We start from the raw sequence: 12,412 nt of genomic DNA, 5'->3' as shown, positions 1-12,412 counted from the left end.
GTAACTTTTTGAAAAGGGCCATTAACATGAATGAGTGTTGGTCGTTTTCCATGAATGGAATATAATATTTCACTTCCTCATCTGAATCACCATAAAAACACTTTGTTTGTAGTATTCAAAGAGAATCATTATGGAAACAACTGGCTGGTTCTCTCTCTTTCTCTCTTTTCACATGCACACATACACACATGTGCATACATGTGCACACACACAAAACATATGCACATATGCAAAGCATACTTACAGAGAAACTGCTTAGATTTTCCATTAGGCAAGTAAAGAGTTACTATGGAAATTCTGGCAGCCTTCTTCCTATCAGACAAGCAAGGGCACAATCAATTCCTGTTTTCTTGGAGCATATACCAAATAATCAGAAACTCTGATTATTCTGCTGGAAGGCAACTAACAGCCTGATGGAAAGATGTTCCAATTGAAAACAATTTTGATCACATTTTTGTCAGGAGATTGAGATGCCTCCAGCTGTCTGTCACTAATCATATTAGAGGTGGGACACAAGAATGTTTGGGCCTGTGGAAGATTACTCTAATCGCATGTTGGAACGCTGCTTTAACTGGCTGTTTATGCTGGAGCAGTGATATTGGACATCCCTTCTGTAACTGGTCTTGCCAGTTGGTACTAGTCTCAAATATATGCCACATGAGCACACTTAAGGAATTTTCTAATTACAGCTCAGAGGCTTTACTTTTATTTTTATGCTCTTTCTGCACACATCACTGATTGAAATGATTTCTCCCTCAGCATAACCCTATTGCCAGCAGTTACAAAAGACTAGCAAGACGGCAGATGAAACCTACAATAACTGAAGAGATGTCCGAATTCAATTAAGAAGAGGCCTGTCCCGTGTGGACGCATAAGCCATATAAATGCATTTTAATTGTGAACTGTGGTACTTAACTGGTCATGTTTATTTTGGATCCAAGTGCCAAAGCTCAATTTAGACCAGGACTCCATTTCTTCCAGCCCTAATGACTAATTTGGATATTCGTTGACTCCCTTAATTCATTTCTTAATTAGTTCTCCCAAAATTAGAGAGTTGCTTTGTTACAATCATTTTCACAAATTTCTCATAAATCAAAACAAATGTACATAGATATGTTCCCTATGGTCTGTACATTTCCCATGGTCTTAAAGAACTATTTTTGTTGTTAACAAAATAATAATAATAATAATGTCAACAAGAAAAGTACAACTAATATTTTCTAAGGTAATGAGTGTAGTGGAATATAGTCTGTGAAATTGCCTGTCACAGATCTTGTATTTTCAAATTTAAAACTCAACTACTTACAGCTGTGAGGCCTGGGTCGATTTATCTTTCCTTTCTTTGCCTCCATTTCCTCTTAAAAATGAAAAAAATCCCACCATCTACCTCTAATACATGTAATACACTGTGTGTATGAGTTAGTATGCAAAAAGTACCTGGCACAGTAATAAAAGTTATTGTTTATTATCAGTAAGACAGTGGTAGGCTGATGAGCAGATTTTGCTGGTGCCACAAGTATGTCCTAGTTATGCACTCCATTTGGAGAACACTCATGATGATAATGGAAACTTTGGAGACTCTGAAGTTAGACTTAATCTCTGTTATTTGTATTTCTGCTTCTGTGTTTTGCTACAGGATTAACATTTTTGGCTTTCCATCCTTGTTCTGCATGAGTGTGCAAAATTGCTTAAAAACTTGAATGAACATTTTGTTGTCTCAGTATATATAGTATCTCCCTTCATTAAAAGGAAAGATGTCACTATATATTCTAGAGACAGTGATTAAGGGGAGATAACATCAGTAAATGCATTGGAAATTTTCTAACTATTTTTAACAGATTTAAATACATGTATTTAATGTCTTTGTTTACATTTAATGAATGTGTATAACAGAAGGTCTGGGGAGAGAGAAATCTAGTAATTTAATGGCTTTCCTCACGGCTACATGAGCGTTAGTTAATATTAAAATGAGTTGGCAAGAGATGCCCTGGAATGACCTTCCTTGGTATGTTTTTTGTTTGTTTTCTTTTTAAAACTAAGTTAGATTGGACCCAGAAACGCCATTCCTTTTGTGTATGTGTGTTTGTGTGTGTGTATACTGTAAAGAAAGGTGTGCTCATGTGTACCAAGAGATATGTGTACAGTGTTCTTAGCAGCATTGTCTGCATTCATCTCTAACTAGAAACAAAGTGTATTGGTGTAGAGTGGATGAATAAATTAAGGTGTATTCTTAAAATGGAATATTATACAGTGATGAGAAAGAATGAAATAGAGCCACACAATACCATGGATGAATTTTAGAAACATAATGTTGAAAAAAAGCAGACATGAAAGAAAACATAGCAATATTATTGCATTTATATAAAGTATGAAAACAAGCAAAACTAAGCTCTTTTGCGAAGAGTTGCATACATAAGTGGCTAAAGCTATAAAGAAAAACAAGGAACACATTACTGCAAGAATCAGGATAGTCATTACTTCTAAGTGAGGAGGTTAGGAAAGAGAAAGGACTTGCAGGGCATCTGGGGATACTACTGCAATGGTCAGTTTTTGAAGTTGGCTGGTAGTGTCATGGGTAGTATGTAGTATATTATGTTGTTGTCATTGTTGTTCTATGCTGTTGAGTTGATTCTGACTTATAGCTGTAGGACAGAGTAGAATTGTCCCATAGGGTTTCCTAGGCTGTTATCGTTATGGGAGCAGATTTCCAGGTCTTACCTTCTGCAGAGCAGCTGGTGGGTTCGAATTGCTGACCTTTTGGTTAACAGCTGAGCATTAACCCATTGCACCACCAGGGCTCCTTGTATATTATGTTACACTGAGCATTAATTTTTTATGAACTTTTCTGTTAGTGGGTTATAGATAATAGTTTTTAAAGTTTTTTTTTTTTTTTAAACAAAGTAACCCTCTTTTGTGCCTGGGTTGGTTTAGACGTTGTCCTTATGTTGCTCAGTTTTAGGTCTAGAGATTCATCGCTGCAAGGCACTGGTCTCCAAAGTGGGATATGTACCCTAGGGAGCACTTGAGAAGACACACTGGAGGAGGAAAAGACATTTATTAGAGCTTGTATTTACATTCATTTTATTATTGTAAAACATTATGCTGGTTTGGTCAATGTATCGACACTGGCACCATCCCTCTGTCCACATGTCAGATGGTCAGGTATCCAGATGAGAGTGGTGCACGGAGTCTGGATACCACGGGCAAGATGGCGGTCTGCTCTTGTATTTTATTCCAAATAAACTTTTCTTGATCTTTGGAGCATTTGCATCAAAGTCCTTCCCTATCCATCATGGACTGTCAGACGTTGCCTGTTACACATCTTGTACCTTTTAAGTTTAAAGGAAAGTGCCAGATTTTATAAGGAGAAAAGCATTCCTGCCAAGTTTCTTTGTGGGTTCATTCATTCATTCATCATTCATGTATTCATCAAGTTTGTTTCAAACCTCTCCTGTGAGTGGGGCCCTGAAATGCTGAGGACTCAGTGGTAAGTGAGGCATGGGCTATGATCTCTCATGACCCTATTAAAGTGTTTTTGAGTATGTACTATCCATTCATAAACAGACATACAGCTGTTCCTCACACCAAATGTGTATCTGGTACATAGCAATTTGTTCTACCAGAGCTCAAACAATTCCTTGTACTATTTCAAGAATGGAAATGATGAAAATCTTTATATGTCTAAAAAAAAAAGTGAAAATCTTTCAAAACAAGTTAAGCATTGTTTTTGGATATTGCTGTGACAAGTCCTAAATACTTAGAATAGTGTCCTTATTGGAGCAGGCTAAAATTTTCAAACACATATACATATGAAACAACCAAATTTTATGTTGTCCATACCCAGTGAAGTTTTCCTTCTGTATTTTTTTTTTTTTTTTTTAAAAAGTCTTTCTCAGAGAAAGTTTACGTACCCTGGAAGAAATAGAAATGATAATACAATTATTTTACTTGGCCTCCATTTTTCAAAGTGCTGAATTATAACATAACCTATGGCTTACTCTTTTTAACCAACTCTCAGTACATTATCAACCCAGTGCCTTATACTGGTTACAGGGATGATTTATTATTTGTGAGATATTAAGTGCTGACCCATGAAATGTTAAACTTCTATTGGCAGCTGTTGTCTGAAAGTTTGCAGGTGTCCTGACTAATGCCTTGAAAGACCAGCATTAGCAATAAATCATAGCATACATAATTTTCCAATAAAGTAGTGGAAAGGATTTTGTATTCTAGGTCCTCTAAGCTTTGCCATTTGGAAGTTACTTACATGGGAAATCAAAGTAAAGGGGTAGAAAGTTCTCAGACTTTAACCCTTGAACTCTGGGCCAGCCATAGTCAATAGCAAAAGCATCTTGGTAGCTTTGTTCTCCTAACCCTGAGATTTCTTGGCTGTGGGATCTGACGTAGTGCCAAGTATAGTCCTAATTGCATTCCTCGTTACTGAGGGGAAAAAAACTCAAAGGAATTTCCCTTTTCTTTCAAAGGGGTACCTGGAGCATTAACATTTTCTGCGATAGCAAAATTGTTTATAAGACCTTGGGAAAGCTCTCTGAGAAGAGAGCTCTGCCAGCCAATTAAGAAGCATGTACTGCTTACTTAACAACAGCAAAGAGTTAGGGAGATAACATCAAAAGAAGCAGAAGAGACATGGCTTTGTCCTTTAAGAGCTTGCTTTCTGGTTAACGAGCTGATGGCCTCTTTTCTTCCTCTTTCTTTATGATCTGTTCAAAGATTTAGCAAGATAGTATAGCTAGCCTCATAATAGATGGCTGACTGAGTGTAAGTTCTGTGAAGTCTGTTTTCTTCATCAGTATTCCCCGTGCTGTGCTCAGTGCCTGGTTGGTTACTGGTGTTCAATTAGTATTTGCTGAATGAACAAATATATTCAGGCAGCTTTCAGTGATTTATACGTTGAGCCAGATTCTCTGATCAAGGAATCAGTATCTAACTTTAATAGATTGGGGAGCCAGACAATGATGAAACAAGTAACCAAGTGAATGTTGCTGTTGTTGTTGGTTGCCATTGAGTTGATTCTGACTCTGGTGAGCCCTGTGTGCAGAGTACAGCTGCTCCATAGGGTTTTCAAGGCTGTACCTTTCAGAAGCAGATCACCGGGCCTGTGTTCTGAGGCACTTCTGTGAGGGCTTGAACCGTTAACCTTTTGGTTAGTAATAATTTGTGCCACCCAGGAACTCTAAGCAAATGAATAAACACAATAATTATGGCTAGTGATAAAAGACCTAAGCAAAGTAAGTTCTTGGAGAAACCAAAAACTGCAACTAACTAAAAATCAAGTGTTTTTAGTTTACTCCACCCAGTTTTTTTTTTTTTTTTTACTCCAACCCCAAAATCCATTGCCACAGAGTCAATTCCATAACGACCCTATAGGACAGGGTACACCAATAGGGTTACAAAGGCTGTAAATCTTTATGGAAGCAGACTGCCATGTGCTTCTGCAGAGCAACTGGTGAGTTCCAACCACCTGCATAGTGCCTAAGGCACTTGACTGCTAACCAGAAGGCTGGCAGTTCAAACCCACCAGCCACTCCTCAGAAGGAAGGTTGGGCAATCCTACTTCCGTAGCGATACTGCCTCGGAAACCCAAGGAGGGGTCTCTATGAGTCGGGGCCGACTCGACGGCAAATAACAACAACAACAACACCCTTCAGTTAGCAGCTGAACACTTTAACCATGGTGCCCCCAGGGTGCCTTAATTTACTCCTGGGATTGATATATCCAACGAACAGGTCAGTTTATCACAGCTTCTCTAACTGCAAATAGGTTTGCAGAGTTTTTAACGTACAGACAATATCAGTTTCTATTTCACAACATTTTGATCTTAACACATGAGTGGGTTAGTGCCTGGTGCCAAGGCCAAGAATTAGCTCTCCAGTTCACTTCCCATTTTCTCAAAGCTGCAGCTTCTCTCCCAGAGCCAGGCAGCTGTCTCCCAAATGTGTACTGTCCATCACAAAAGAAACCAGATGACCAAAAGCTAGTGGATCAGCACAAATTTATCATCAAAGCTGAAAGAAAGAACCTCAAAGGAATGTCCTACTGACTGTAGGTCAGAAGTGTTATCTTTGTATCTCAAGGACAGAACGTTTAATAAAGATTTGGGTACAAAGAACACATCACCCTCCAGGCAAGCTGAACTATGTCAACTGGAAGACTGTTCTTTAGGGTTTACAATATCCCTTTTTTTCTAAATTAAAAAAATGCTAATGTGAATTGTTGGCTGTCAACAACACGTGTTATTATTGTATACAGGGCATAGAGTAAATAAGACACTTCCCTAATGAAATAACGGTTCATTTTAACTCAGCAAGCTGGAAGTAATTTTAGCTTTTCTTTTTTCTATTTTTCCATACTTCTTTATAGAAATAGGCACAATCATTTTTATTCCACCAATTCTTCATAACCTATAGCATGTTTCCTGAGTTTATGATTTTAAGAGTTGTTTTTGAAGATCCTTCAGAGATAGGCTTTGATACATTCCTTTTAAAAATAATTATTCATCTGTAGTACCCCCTTAGCATATCTCAGGGTTCAGAAATGGAGGAACTTCTTAATGAGATAAGTTTAATGGTTTATGCAGAGTGTCATCAATGTTTACACCTAGTTCAGTTAACATAAATTAGATTTAATTAGTCATTCTGGAAAGGTAGATGCTTTAGAGTGGATTCACTACCTAAAATCCACTGTTTGCATTTTATGTATAGTATTTATAGATAAACTTGGTAAGTAGTATTTATGTAGGAGCTCTGGTGACGAAGTGGTATCATATTATGGCACTGTGGTGGCAAAGGATTAAGGTATTCAGCTGCTAACCAAAAGGCCAGCATTTTGAACCCCCCAGTTGCTCTGTGGGAGATAGATGATGTGGTCTGCTTCCATAAAGACATACAGCCTTGGAAACCCTATGGGGCAGCACTACTCTGTCCTAAAGGGTTGCTATGAGTCAGAATTGACTCGATGGCAGTGGGTTTGGTTTTGTTTGGTTGTAGTATTACAGTATAGTGTAAAACAAAAGCAAAAGCCCAAACTCACTGCCCTCGAGTCAGTTCTGACTCGTAGCGACTTGCTTTGGATTTCTGAGGTGGTAAATCTTTATGGAAGTAGATTGCCCAGTCTTCCTTCAGCAGAGTGGCTGGTGGGTTTAAACTGCCAAACTTCTGGTGGGCAGTCACATGCCCTAGGCACTGCGCTACCAGAACTCCTTATAGTATAGCATAGTATATGAAAAATGTATTTGCAGCAACATAAAATAAATTGTTAGGGACTTTTTATAAATAACATGAAGAATGTGTCTTTTGATGCATGGAAAACATCTATATGGGACAAAAAAATCATGTTTATAAAAATTCTTTGTAAACCTTAATGTGCTATACAAATATAAAGTAGTTGTGTCACTGGTGTCTTTATGTCTGTGGCATGCAGAACTGCTGGGCTGAACGACAGCATATAACTTTTTTTCATGCTGAATATATTCCTGTTTAGAATGAGATTGCTTTTTTCATGTGCAGCCCTTATGTTAGAGTCCTTGGATGGTGTAAATAGTTAACATGCTCAGCTGCTAACTGAAAAGGGTAGAGGTTTGAATCTATCCAGAGGTGTCTCAGGAGAAAGGCCTGAGGATCTGCTTCTGAATCAGCCACTGAGAACACCATACAGCACAGTTCTGTTCTGACACATGCAGGGTCGCATGAGCCAAATTGACAGCAACTAGTTTTGACTCTTATGTTGGAGCCCTGAGTTCTTTAATTGGCTTCTGTCACTCTACACTTAATTCTGATCCCTCCAGGCTACATTTGCACCACTAGAACATGCTTCACATGTTTCAGAAGACTACTTACTGCCGTTGAGTTGGATCCGAGTCATAGCAACCCCTCCTTGGGCTTCCGAGGCGGTATCACTACAGAAGTAGATTGCCCGACCTTCCTTCCAAGGAGTGGCTGGTGGGTTTGAACCACCAGCCTTCTGGTTAGCAGTCAAATGCCTTAGACACTACACTACCAGAGCTCCCTGTTTCAGAAGGAGGCCTAATTTCTAGAAAAGAACCTTGACCCTCCTCACATCTGCAGTCTGTATATGATGACTAAGAATCCCCACTGTGGCCATTTCCCCAGTTCCTCACAGGCCCTAGAGAAGGATGGAGGAATCACTTCTTCCTCACTTTATGTGCCCTGTGATAGGGTGCTCGGACATGTGTTTTGTTTCCAGAATTTCTTGGCTTGACTGTCTCTTAAACCTTGCTGCTTTGGTATGTTCTTAGGGCTGGTACGTTTTGGTCATAATTCTAGTCCCCTGAAATTCTTCCTGCCAATCCCAGCTCTGTTGGTTCCTCCCTGACCCTCAACACCACATTCTCAGTACTTCAGCCTGTTTTTGGCCCACTGCCACAAGAAACTAGAAACAAGGTAATGTGTCCTGGTAACATTCCTCTGCCAATTTTCCACTGCCCTCTTTCTTGGGTGAAATTGCTCTTCTCCACAACTCTTAGATTTGCCAGCTGCATCTTTGGCTCTGCTCTTCTCAGAAAGCTCACATAGAGTGGATGCAGCAGGAGGTGAGAGGCTGGGGGGGGAGGGACAGCCCTTCCTCCTCAGAGTGTTCTTCTAGAGAAGTGGCTCTTTGTCCACATCAAGGACCAGGCTATGGGAAACAGACTCCCTGACAGTCACCGTGGGTTACACAAATATTGCTTCCATTTAGCCTGACCTTTGATTGTGCTCTTAAATGACTGAAATACTTAAATCTTGTACAGTATTTTTCTGGAAACAAAAATAAATGGGGTTCTTTTAAGCACCCACACTTGAACTTTTGCCCTAGCTCTTCCTTTTTGAGATACTATATCCAGTTCAAGGTTTCCTTTAATCATGTATTTTCCTTTTGTGAGAAATAGTCAGCTAATTTCTCTACTGACGAAATTATGACTCATAGAAGCAATGTAATTGTTAAAGGAAGGATAGCTCATGTGGCCTTAAAATCTGAAGCTCTCAGGGTTGAATCTTGCTAACATTTATTAAGTGCTTACTATGTGCCAGGCACCATTCTCAGTGTTTTAATATATTCATTCAACTAATTCTTACAACAGCCTTATGAAAGTGACTATATTGTTATTATTATTATTGACTGTATTTTACTGATGTAGACACTGAGGCATAGTGAAGTTCAGTAACTTGTGCAAGGTCATATAATTACCAGTGAGTAGGGTCTGGACTTAAACTAGATAGTGTGGCTTCAGTGCCAGACTTTTTTAACCACTGAACTACACTTCCTAAATGACTCTGTTGAATCATATAACCTCCAGGAGACTAAATTTCTTCACCTCTGAAGTGGGAATAGTAGCACCTACTATTACTAAATTGTGGTGGGAATCAAATAAAATAATTATTTGAAAGGGCTCAGGACATTGTGAAGTGCTAAAACACAAGATTTAAGTTTGCACTGAATGTTGATATGATATTTTCTATTATTCAAATGGGTCTTATTTTTGCGTCTGGCTCTTGTGACTTTGATATACTCTGGTTCAGATGAAAAACGGTATGTTTCTCTTGATGTTGTCTTGAAGTTGTAGAAAACCTCAGATTTCCTGATGAAATTGATCTTTGTCTTCCAAAATGGCACCATGTAGAAGCATTTAGAGCATAGGCAAAACTCAGCATAGCATATGCTTCTAGTATGTCAAATGAGTTCAATATCATTAGTTCCCTTTAACTCCATTAATGTAGCACTTAACACCCTCCCCTTTCTTTTTTCTAAATCATGCAGTATTAAAGTTATTCTAAGACTGTTTACCACATACCATGGACTTACCATTAACTGTCCTTCAGTATAATACTAGCTCTAGGGCCATGTTGCTTGACGGCCAGCATGGAGTCCTGGAAAAAAAAAAAAAAAGGATGAGATTTAGGCCTATGGAAGAGAAGTAGAAAGTCAAATAGAACAATCAGGGTTTAGAAAGTCTCTAGATTGAACAAAAAAGAAAAAGTCTCCAAAATGTGGGACAGGAGATTACAGTCAGAACCCCAGAGAGGTCTGATGGTGGTCTCAGAAGAGTAGAAGGACCAGGAAAGAGAAAGGAAGAGGAGATTTGAGAAGGACAAGCCAAGCAGGAGACAAGGTGTTTACTAGCAGCTGGTCCAGAGAGATACCAACACTGTCCTCCTTCCTCTGATCTGGGCATCCCCTGCTGTGGGACATCTAGATGTTTTGGGGATAACTCTCAGAACTCTTGTAATTCTGGTAATGATCTGACATTGGAATGTTGTGGGTCTGAGTTCTTACCATTCCTTGGGGGAAGTAGCTAGCCTGAAGGCCTTTTTGTGATTCTTTGGAGCTTTTATGTATCGTAGAAATTGAGTTCTGCCTGTTTTTTTTTTTAGGAGACTAGTATTGCATCCCCAGGATCATTCTGTTTTGGGGTCTTCCAGGCAAGGTTTGCAATCATAACAAGTTATTTTTTCCTTTTCTGGATAAGAACAATATCCTTGCCATTCAATCCCTAAATTTAGAAAGCAGTTATAATAGAAGAATATCCTTATTTTAGTGAAGAAGCTGGCAGTCTTCATGATGTGAAAATGTCCAATTTAGAAAACACATTTGAAAGAAAAGTCTGCTTTAAGTCCTTTTTGGAATCAGGTGGAATATAAATGAGAAAAAAAAAATTAAAAGAAAATGTGCAGTCTGACAGCACATTCCACTTTTTCTTTTTCCTCTTGCAGGGACTTGTTGAATTTGCCTAAACTTCAGATGTGATTTCTATCACTTCATTAAAATGTTCAACTGCGGTTCAAGCCTCTATTGGGAACATAATTTGAATGATAAATTTTCTAGGCAATGTTTACAATCAGGCACTACAATAATGCTCTACCTGAGCCCATTGTTATAGACACTGTGTCAGTCCATCTCGTTAAGGGCCTTCCCCTTTCTCGCTATCCCTCTACTTTGCTAAGCATATCTTTCTCCAGGGAATGGTCCCTTCTGATAACATGCCAAAGTAGGTGAGACGAAGTCTGGCCATTCTTGCTTCCAAGGAGCATTCTGGCTACACCTTCTTCCAGGACAGATTTGTTACTTCTGGCAGTCCATGGTACTTTCAGTATTCTTCACCAGCACCACAGCTCAAAAGCATCGACTCTTCTTGGTCTTCCTTATTCATTGTCCAGCTTTCACCTCCATATGAGGCAATTGAAAACACCATGGCTTGGGCTAGGCACACCTTAGTCTTCAAAGAGACATCTTTGCTCTTCAGCATTTTAAAGAGGTCTTTTGTAGCAGATTTGCCCAGTACAATATGTCGTCTGATTTCTTGACTGCTGCTTCCATTGGTGTTGATTGTGGAACCAAGTCATATGAATCTTTGACAACTTCAGTCTTTTCTGCATTTCTCATTATGCTGCTTATTGGTCCAGTTGTGAGGAGTTTCATTTTCTTTATGTTGAGGTGTAATCCATACTACAGACTATGGTCTTAGTCTTTAATCTTCATCAGTAAGTGCTTCAAGTCATCTTCACTTTCAGCAAGTAAGGTTATGTCATCTGCGTATCACAGGTTGTTAATGAGGCTTCCTCCATCCTCATGCCATCTTCTTCTTCATGTAGCCCAGCTTCTTGGATTATTTGCTCACCATATGGGCTGAATAAGTGTGATGAAAGAATACAAAACTTACATACTCCCCTCCTGAATTTGAACCATGCAGTATCCCCTTGTTCTGGTCAAACTAGGAGCAGCTAACATAAAATCATCTAATTGATTAAGGGGTCTATGGTTGACATTTATCAGAATTGTAGAGACAAGTCCATCTGTCACACAGCTGATCAACCTGACTATGCACATACAATTTCTCTGTATATAGTCACTTGATTTGCATTTAACCAGTATAAATTAACTAAATGACTCCTTTCCTAGAGGTCACTTTGGCAATATGTGTTTTTTAAAAATGAGTTGTTTTGTCACAGAAATTTTATTCCTAGGATTTTATGCTAATGAAATAATTAAGAACATGTGTAAGCTTTAACCATAAAGATGTTCACCACAGCATTGTTTAGAATAGGGCAAACAAGAAGTCGTTTAAATGATTAACAATAACAGATTGGGTCTATTGTTACAGTGGTACAGTGGAGTGCTGTCCAGCCACTAGAGGTGATGTTGTAGATAAACATTGGTAATGAAAGGATGTTCATGATGTACTGTTAAGTGATAAGATCATGCTGCAAAGTTCAAATATGTACAACACCACACTTTTGTTAATGTATGTATACCTTTTAAGAAAATGACCTGACAATATATTTAAGGGTTTTTAAAGTAGCCCTCTGGGAGGCAGGATTGTGGATATTTAAAATGTTCTTCTATTTTGTTTATCTGTGTTCTCTAACTTCTCTGCTCTGTGCATATACTGCTGTCATAA

Source organism: Orycteropus afer, unplaced genomic scaffold, assembly GCF_000298275.1.
Source record: "Orycteropus afer afer isolate SDZICR_OR568_19922 unplaced genomic scaffold, OryAfe1.0 scaffold00002, whole genome shotgun sequence".
Taxonomy (NCBI): Eukaryota; Metazoa; Chordata; class Mammalia; order Tubulidentata; family Orycteropodidae; genus Orycteropus; species Orycteropus afer.
The sequence above is the reverse complement of the archived record's forward strand: the minus strand, read 5'-3'. Positions refer to the sequence as shown.